This window comes from Zea mays, chromosome 7 (genome assembly GCF_902167145.1).
Source record: "Zea mays cultivar B73 chromosome 7, Zm-B73-REFERENCE-NAM-5.0, whole genome shotgun sequence".
Taxonomy (NCBI): domain Eukaryota; kingdom Viridiplantae; phylum Streptophyta; class Magnoliopsida; order Poales; family Poaceae; genus Zea; species Zea mays.
Genome location: NC_050102.1, coordinates 182,832,745 through 182,841,990, shown reverse-complemented (window position 1 = coordinate 182,841,990; position 9,246 = coordinate 182,832,745).

The following is a 9,246-nucleotide window of genomic DNA, read 5'->3' as shown; positions in this document are numbered from 1 at the left end:
CGACATCCCACGGGAGCTAGCTGTGGTCCCCGCTCCGGCGGGGGGTTACGACCCACAACTCGAGCAAGTCCGCGAGGCGCAGGCCAGGCTCAACGAGGGAACAGGAGCGCTTGAGCCGATCCGTCGGGACGTCGGACAGGCATGGGTGGGCCAACCCCTGGCCGGAGAAATACGTCACCTGCCCCAAGGTCTCCAGCACCGCGTCGCCAACGATGTCAGGATCAGGCCGCCGCCCGCATCCAGCGGGATTGGTCAGAACCTGGCAACCGCAACAATGCTCATCCGCGCGATGCCAGAGCCGTCAACCACCGAGGGTCGGCGAATCCAGGGAGAACTCAAGAATCTCCTGGAAGGCGCTGCGGCCCGGCGGGCCGAGAGCACTGCCTCCCGAAGGCAAGGATATCCCTTGGAACCTCATGCCGCGACTTCCCGATTCATACGGGAAGCCTCGGTCTACACCGGGCGCACGCGCAACACCGCGCCTGCGGCTCCGGGCCACCTCGGCAACGAGCACCATCGACGCGACCGTCGGGCTCACCTCGACGAAAGGGTGCGCCGAGGCTACCACCCCAGGCGTGGGGGGCGCTACGACAGCGGGGAGGATCGGAGTCCCTCGCCCGAACCACCCGGTCCGCAGGCCTTCAGTCGGGCCATCCGACGGGCGCCATTCCCGACCCGGTTCCGACCCCCGACTACTATCACGAAGTACTCGGGGGAAACGAGACCGGAACTGTGGCTCGCGGACTACCGCCTTGCCTGCCAACTGGGTGGAACGGACGACGACAACCTCATCATCCGTAACCTCCCCCTGTTCCTCTCTGACACTGCTCGCGCCTGGTTGGAGCACCTGCCTCCGGGGCAGATCTCCAACTGGGACGACTTGGTCCAAGCCTTCGCTGGCAATTTCCAGGGCACATACGTGCGCCCCGGGAATTCCTGGGACTTTCGAAGCTGCCGGCAACAGCCGGGGGAGTCGCTCCGGGACTACATCCGGCGATTCTCGAAGCAGCGCACCAAGCTGCCCAACATCACCGACTCGGATGTCATCGGCGCGTTCCTCGCCGGCACCACTTGTCGCGACCTGGTGAGCAAGCTGGGTCGCAAAACCCCCACCAGGGCGAGCGAGCTGATGGACATCGCCACCAAGTTCGCCTCTGGCCAGGAGGCGGTCGAGGCTATCTTCCGAAAGGACAAGCAGCCCCAGGGCCGCCCATCGAAAGAGGCTCCCGAGGCGTCTGCTCCGCGCGGCGCCAAGAAGAAAGGCAAGAGGAAGGGCATGCATTGCCCGTTCAGAGGCCGGTCTACTTCATCAGCGAAGTGCTGTTCGAGACTAAGATCCGCTACCCACAAGTTCAAAAGCTGATGTATGATGTGATCCTAACAAGGCGGAAGCTGCGACACTACTTCGAGTCTCATCCGGTAACTGTGGTGTCATCCTTCCCCCTGGGGGAGATCATCCAGAGCCGAGAGGCCTCGGGTAGGATCGCAAAGTGGGCGGTGGAAATCATGGGCGAAACGATCTCGTTCGCCCCTCGGAAGGCCATCAAGTCCCAGGTGTTGGCGGATTTCGTGGCCGAATGGGTCGACACCCAGCTGCCAACGACTCCGATCCAACCGGAGCTCTGGACCATGTTTTTCGACGGGTCGCTGATGAAGACGGGGGCCGGCGCGGGCCTGCTCTTCATCTCGCCCCTCGGAAAGCACTTGCGCTACGTGCTGCGCCTCCATTTCCCGGCGTCCAACAATGTGGCCGAGTACGAAGCTCTGGTCAACGGATTGCGGATCGCCATCGAGCTAGGGGTCAGACGCCTCGACGCCCGCGGTGATTCGCAGCTCGTCATCGACCAAGTCATGAAGAACTCCCACTGCCGCAACCCGAAGATGGAGGCCTACTGCGACGAGGTTCGGTGCCTGGAAGACAAGTTCTTCGGGCTCGAGCTCAACCACATCGCTCGGCGCTACAACGAAACCGCAGACGAGCTGGCTAAGATAGCCTCAGGGCGAACGACAGTCCCCCCGGACGTCTTCTCCCGGGATCTGCATCAACCCTCCGTCAAGCTCGACGACGCGCCCGAGCCCGAGGTACCCTCGGCTCAGCCTGAGGTACCCTCGGCACAGCCCGAGGTACCCTCGGCACAGCCCGAGGTACCCTCGGCCTCCGAGGGCGAGGCACTGAACGTCGAGGAAGGGCAGAGCGGGGCCACGCCAGATCAAGATTGGCAGGCCCCGTACCTGCAATATCTCCGTCGAGGAGAGCTACCCCCCGACCAAGTCGAGGCTCGGCGGGTAGCGCGACGCGCCAAGTCATTCGTCTTGCTGGGCGACGAAGAGGAGCTCTACCATCGCAGCCCCTCGGGCATCCTCCAGCGATGCATCTCCATCGCCGAAGGTCGGGAACTGCTGCAAGAAATACACTCGGGGGCTTGCGACCGCCACGCAGCGCCCCGAGCCCTTGTCGGAAATGCTTTCCGGCAAGGCTTCTACTGGCCAACGGCGGTGGCTTACGCCACTAGAATTGTCCGCACCTGCGAAGGGTGCCAATTCTATGCGAAGCGGACGCACCTGCCCGCTCAGGCTCTGCAGACAATACCCATCACCTGGCCCTTCGCTGTATGGGGTCTGGACCTCGTCGGTCCCTTGCAGAAGGCGCCCGGGGGCTACACGCACTTGCTGGTCGCCGTCGACAAATTCTCCAAGTGGATCGAGGTCCGACCTCTGAACAGCATCAGGTCCGAGCAGGCGGTGGCGTTCTTCACCAACATCATCCATCGCTTCGGGGTCCCGAACTCCATCATCACCGACAACGGCACCCAGTCCACCGGCAAAAAATTCTTGGATTTTTGCGAGGATCACCATATCCGGGTGGACTGGGCCGCCGTGGCTCATCCCATGTCGAATGGGCAAGTAGAGCGCGCCAACGGCATGATTCTACAAGGGCTCAAGCCTCGGATCTACAACGACCTCAACAAGTTCGGCAAGCGATGGATGAAGGAACTCCCCTCGGTGGTCTGGAGCCTAAGGACGACGCCGAGTCGTGCCACGGGCTTCACGCCGTTTTTCCTGGTCTACGGGGCTGAAGCTATCTTGCCCACTGACCTGGAATACGGCTCCCCGAGGGCGAGGGCCTACACCGAACAAAGCAACCAAGCTAGCCGAGAGGAATCGCTGGACCAGCTGGAGGAAGCTCGGGACAGGGCCTTACTACACTCGGCGCGGTACCAACAGTCCCTGCGACGCTACCACGCCCGAGGGGTCCGGTCCCGAGAACTCCAGGTGGGCGATCTGGTGCTTCGGCTGCGGCAAGACGCCCGAGGGAGGCACAAGCTCACGCCCCCCTAGGAAGGGCCATTCGTCATCGCCAAAGTTCTGAAGCCCGGAACATACAAGTTGGCCAACAATCAAGGCGAGATCTACGGCAACGCTTGGAACATCAAACAGCTACGTCGCTTCTACCCTTAAGATGTTTTCAAGTTGTTCATATACCTCGCACCTACGCAAAGTTTAGTCGTCAAGGAAGGGTCGGCCTAGCCTCGGCAAAGCCCGACCCTCCCTCGGGGGCTAAAAGGGGGGAGACCCCCTCTGCGTCGAATTTTTCCTCGAAAAAGGATCTCTTTTTAGCAGGATTTCTTTCGTGCTTCTTGACTACTTCGGAAAGCGGATCCTGGAAACGACGGAGTACACGTAAGCAGCCAAGGCTGACCGAGCCGAGGGACTCCTACGCCTCCGGGATACGGATACCTCACTCATCACCTTCTGCGATAAGTAACTTGCGCTCGGATAAAGCGACTCCGTGGACCGAACAAGTCTTCACGTTCGGAAGCTCTCCTGCCGAAGCAGTCCTTCAAGCTTTCTCGACTAAGTCGGGGACAGGGCCTCATGGACGGGTGAAAGTACGCGTAAGCGGCAAGGCCGACCGAGCCGAGGGATTCCCACGCCTCTGGGATACGGATACCTCACTCGTCCCTTCCGCGAAAAGCAACTCTCGCTCACACAAACATCCCTGTTACCGACAGAGTCCAGATGCTCGAAACAAGAGGAAAAAAGACGCAGCTTCGCAAGCGCGGCGAGGGTGTGTTTTTCTGGCCTCGGCGGCCGCAGAAAGCACACGCTACAAGATGATCTGATCCTGCAGGCTCGGGTCTTCACGCTGAAGGGAGCCGTAGCACCCTCGGCATCAACGACGTCTTCAGCAAAGCCCGACCCAGCCTCGGGCGGCGACGCGGTCCAGGGACTCCTCCGGGAATCCGGCCCGAGCAGGCGGCTCGACCGGTTACCCCTGGGGCCTCGGTCAACTGGCTTCCAAGGGCGCCAGCCCGACCCGAGGCCTCGACTGATCGACTTTGGCGTCGGCTCCGCTGACGGACAACACGGCTAGGCTCCGGCCAACCAGGTTCCCATTCTCGAGCCAACTCCGCCTCTGTTCATACTGATATCGCTACCCCTGGCCTCGGTCCACCGAAGGGCGGCCGAGGGGTCTCTTTAACTAAGCTAGAGGAGCCCCAGACAACAAGGCCGAACGGGCCGAGGGATTCCTACGCCTCCGGGATACGGATACCTCACCCGTCACCTTGACACGGGGCGACTCATGCTTGGTAAATCGGTTCAGATAATCAACAGGCGAGACTTAGTGCTCGAAAATGAGGAAAAAACACGGCTCCGTGCCGAAATTACATACATGTTCAGGCCCCGACAGCCACAATGAACAAAAAACAACTGGCATTCGAAGTGCCATTACGAACGGAACTCCGGTTCCCCCCTCCGCAGGTACGAACGACCCCACTCCATGGGGAAGGCCTGCGGAGCAACAGAAGACCGACGGCCGGCTCGCCGCCGCCCGTCCTGACTACGGCGACAGTGGGCCGGCGCTGCTGCGATCTTGCCCTCGCCCCCGCCGACGCTCGAGGGGCGAGGACAAGCACGCCGGCGCGGTGGCCCGGGGCGCGGGTGGTGGCAGTGATCCCGTCGGTGACGAGGACTTCTCGAGCCGCCTCCGCCTCGGCTCCGATGGCAGGGGACACCGACCCCCCGGCAGATCCCCACTCAAATCCTCCCAGACGAGTGGGGCGCCGGCCTCTGCGCAAGGGCGCCGTCCCAGTGCAAAAGCAGGACCACCCCAGAACACGAGCGCCGCCCTAACGACGCGCGGAATCGTGGGTGGTCCTCCCGTGCACACGATGCGGCGGTCACCCTCCGGCAGGAGGGGCCGCCGGAAGCCCGGCCGACGACTCCGACACGCTGGAGGTGACGACGCCCGCCGTCGATCAGCCCCACGTTGTCTAAGTCCGCGCCGTCCGCAGGGCCAGCGAGCGCCTCCACCCCCAAACGCCGCGGGAAAGGGCGACCCGCGGACCCGCGCGGAAGGTAGAGCGCCGGCTCGGCGTGGCTCCCGCCCCAGCGGGGATGATGAACATCCTTGAAGCTGAGGGTGGGACCAAGATCGCAGCCCGGCTTGCTCTTCCCCACCCAGAAACCGGCAGTCACCATCCTGGGTGATCGTCGGCATGGGGGTACGGCCGGGCCGGCTGATGAAAATCCTTGAAGCCGAACGATGGCTGAGAGGTACCAACTCCCATGGAGTTGCGTTCCTCCAACGAGGAGGCGGAAAGGCGGCGGATACCCCCCATCCGGGGGCTTGGAAGATGGGAAGACACGACGCTTAAGGGAGGAAGAAGACATGGTTGCCTTCCGAAAGGAGTCTCCCTCCTTTTAAAGGCAACTCTCCCTACGTACGCCCCCAGGCGCCGCGGGCTGAGTCTTCTCCAACACGCTCCAAGGCCCTCCCCTGCGACTCGGGGGCTGGGTCCCGCATGTCATGCAAGCCGGCTCAGGGCAGAAGAAGCCAAACCGCCGCGCGTGGTGCGCACGACCGTCCAGCGGTTACAAGCGACCCTCCATTTTCGCCCAGACCAACGGGCAGAAGGGGCGGGCAGCCATGCAGGCGGCATGCAACCGCGCCAGATGGACGCGCTTCTCCGACTTCTGGCACGCCAGCTTGGGAACCCAGGCACACGCGTCGAGCAACCGGCGCGCCAGTTGCTGCATGCAAGCAACCGCACCGCCACTTGTGCCACCATCGCGCCTCTTCGGTTGCGGAGCCTATGCCGCAACTCGAGGCGACCCAACAGCGCCAGCCTGGCGCGTCGGTCAAAGCGACCGAAAGCGGGCCAGCAGTAATAGCGGTGGCAGGCGGGCGGGCGCAGCGGTCGCGTCGTCAGCCAGGCTCACGCCCCATCCTGGGACAGCAAGGGAGCCTCCTCTCACGGCGTGGAGACGGTGCACCCGTGACCCGTTCCTCGAACGGATCGCACGCGCGCAACGGCCGCCCCGCCAACCACTTGCCCCGTCGCATTAACTCCGCGGCGGGACAGGCGGCGTCTCTGACGGGAGGAGCGCGCGACGCTTCACCTTCGCCATAATAACCGCGTCAGAAAAGGTACGCCACGTCGTCCGATTTCGTATCCTTTTCCGTTTTCCTCTTTCTCTATCTCTTGCAACAGGGACCGGGAAAGGGGGATACCCCGAAAGGGATCCTTCTCCGCGAAGGAACCGGGCTCCGAGCCCCCCACTACTGATCAGGGGTTCGAAGGCTGACCCTCCGAAGGGTTCAACAGCCGCCTCAGATCGCGTGGGCCCGACACCCACTACTGGTCAGGGGTTCGAAGGCCAGCCCCCCGAAGGGTTCCATGGCCGCCTCAGGCTACTCGGGCTCCGCGCCCATTACTGATCAGGGGTTCGAAGGCTGGCCCCCGAAGGGTTCACAGTCGCCTCAGACACCGAGCGAGGGATGACCAGGGGTACGTTCGATACATAACCAAGGCTCGGGCTGCGCTCCCGAGGTACCCTAGGACATTTCCGAGACCAGCGGGAACGATCTTGTAACGGAATCCCATCGGAGGGAGGCATCGAGCCCTCGGACCCCGTCGCCAGGGGACCGGGTCCGGCAAATCACTCGCAGGTACTTTTGGGCGTGCCTCTGGGCCCCTAGCCGACCCCCAACGAACGGGGCACGGACGTCCACTCGGATTACCCGCTTGCAGCTCACCGGAGACACCATGTTCGGTGCCCATCGAGGGTAACATGACGCACTCCCCCCCTCCTCCTTGCGGAAAGGCGACGTAGGGGCGTATGTAAAAAGTCGAGTCTGTCCCTGATCGTCCTCTCGCCCTGTGCAGAGGCTCGGGGGCTGCTCTCACAAAAACCGGCTCCGGCCGAATCGTTGACAGCGTCAACATACCAGCCCGAGAGCTTGGGCCCCGACCGTGCACCCGGGCTACGGCCAGTTCGCATGAGGGAACGACCAGACCAGCCGAAGCGTTACACGAGGTATTAAGACCTCGAAGGAGTGTAACCACTCCTCTGAGGCCTCGGGGGCTACACCCGGCGGGTGCGCTCGCGCGCACCCACCGGAACGAAATGCAACCGAGAAAGGCTGGTCCCCTTGCAAAAAAGTGCGACAAAAGCCTCCAAGCGAGTGCTAACACTCCCTTCGAGGCTCGGGGGCTACTGTCGGGGACCATAATTAGGGGTACCCTCAAGACGCCTAATTCTCAGCTGGTAACCCCCATCAGCATAAAGCTGCAAAGGTCTGATGGGTACGATTAAGTCAGGAATCAGTCCACACGAGTGACTCGATCACGCTTCACCCGAGCCTAGCCTCGGCCAAGGGCAGCCGACCTCGAGAGACTTCCGTCTCGCCCGAGGCCCCCTTTTTATGGCAGACACATCACCGGCTCGCCCGAGGCCTTGGCTTCGCTCAGAAGCAACCTTGACTAAATCGCCACACCGACTGACCAAATTGCAGGGGCATTTAACGCAAAGGTGGCCTGACACCTTTATCCTGACACGCGCCCCCGGCAGAACCGAAGTGACCGCCGTCACTCCACCGCTCCACTGGCCAGTCTGACAGAAGGACAGCGCCGCCTGCGCCACTCCGACTGCAGTGCCACTCGACAGAGTGAGTCTGACAGGCAGTCAGGCCTTGCCAAAGGCGCCACGGCGAACTCCGCTCCGCCCGACCCCAGGGCTCGGACTCGGGCTAAGACCCGGAAGACGGCGAACTCCGCTCCGCCCGACCCCAGGGCTCGGACTCGGGCTAAGACCCGGAAGACGGCGAACTCCGCTCCGCCCGACCCCAGGGCTCGGACTCGGGCTAAGACCCGGAAGACGGCGAACTCCGCTCCGCCCGACCCCAGGGCTCGGACTCGGGCTAAGACCCGGAAGACGGCGAACTCCGCTCCGCCCGACCCCAGGGCTCGGACTCGGGCTAACACCCGGAAGACGACGAAACTCCGCTTCGCCCGACCCCAGGGCTCGGACTCCGCCCTGGCCTCGGCCGAACGACTTCCGCCTCGCCCGACCCCATGGCTCGGGCTCGGCCACGGCAACGGAAGACAGACTCAACCTCGGCTTCGGAGGAACCCCCACGTCGCCCTGCCTAGGGCACAGACCGCCACGTCAGCAGGAAGCGCCATCATCATCCTACCCCGAATCGACTCGGGTCACAGAGAACAAGACCGGCGTCCCATCCGGCCAGCTCCGCCGGAGGGGCAATGATGGCGCTCCACAAGCTCTATGACGACGGCGGCCCCCAGCTCTCTTACGGAAGCAGGACGACGTCAGCAGGGACTCGACCGCTCCAACAGCTGTCCCTCCGCCAGGCTCCGCCGCACCTCCGACAGCCACGACATCACGCCAGCAGGGTGCCCAGATCTCTCCGGCTGCCACATTGGCATGTACCTAGGGCGCTAGCTCTCCCTCCGCTAGACACGTAGCACTCTGCTACACCCCCCATTGTACACCTGGATCCTCTCCTTACGACTATAAAAGGGAGGACCAGGGCCTTCTTAGAGAGGGTTGGCCGCGCGGGACCGAGGACGGGACAGGCGCTCTCTTGGGGCCGCTCGCTTCCCTCACCCGCGTGGACGCTTGTAACCCCCCTACTGCAAGCGCACCTGACCTGGGCGCGGGACGAACACGAAGGCCGCGGGACTTCCACCTCTCTCACGCTCGACTCCGGCCACCTCGCCTCTCCCCCCTTCGCGCTCGCCCACGCGCTCGACCCATCTGGGCTGGGGCACGCAACACACTCACTCGTCGGCTTAGGGACCCCCCTGTCTCGAAACGCCGACACCTGCCAAACACCATTTTAAAAACATCTTACTGCGAAAAGCACCTAAAAACCAGAGCCATTTTTGTACTTCGCATAAGAAGCCACAAATAGTAGCTTCACTGACTTTACCCTGGCTC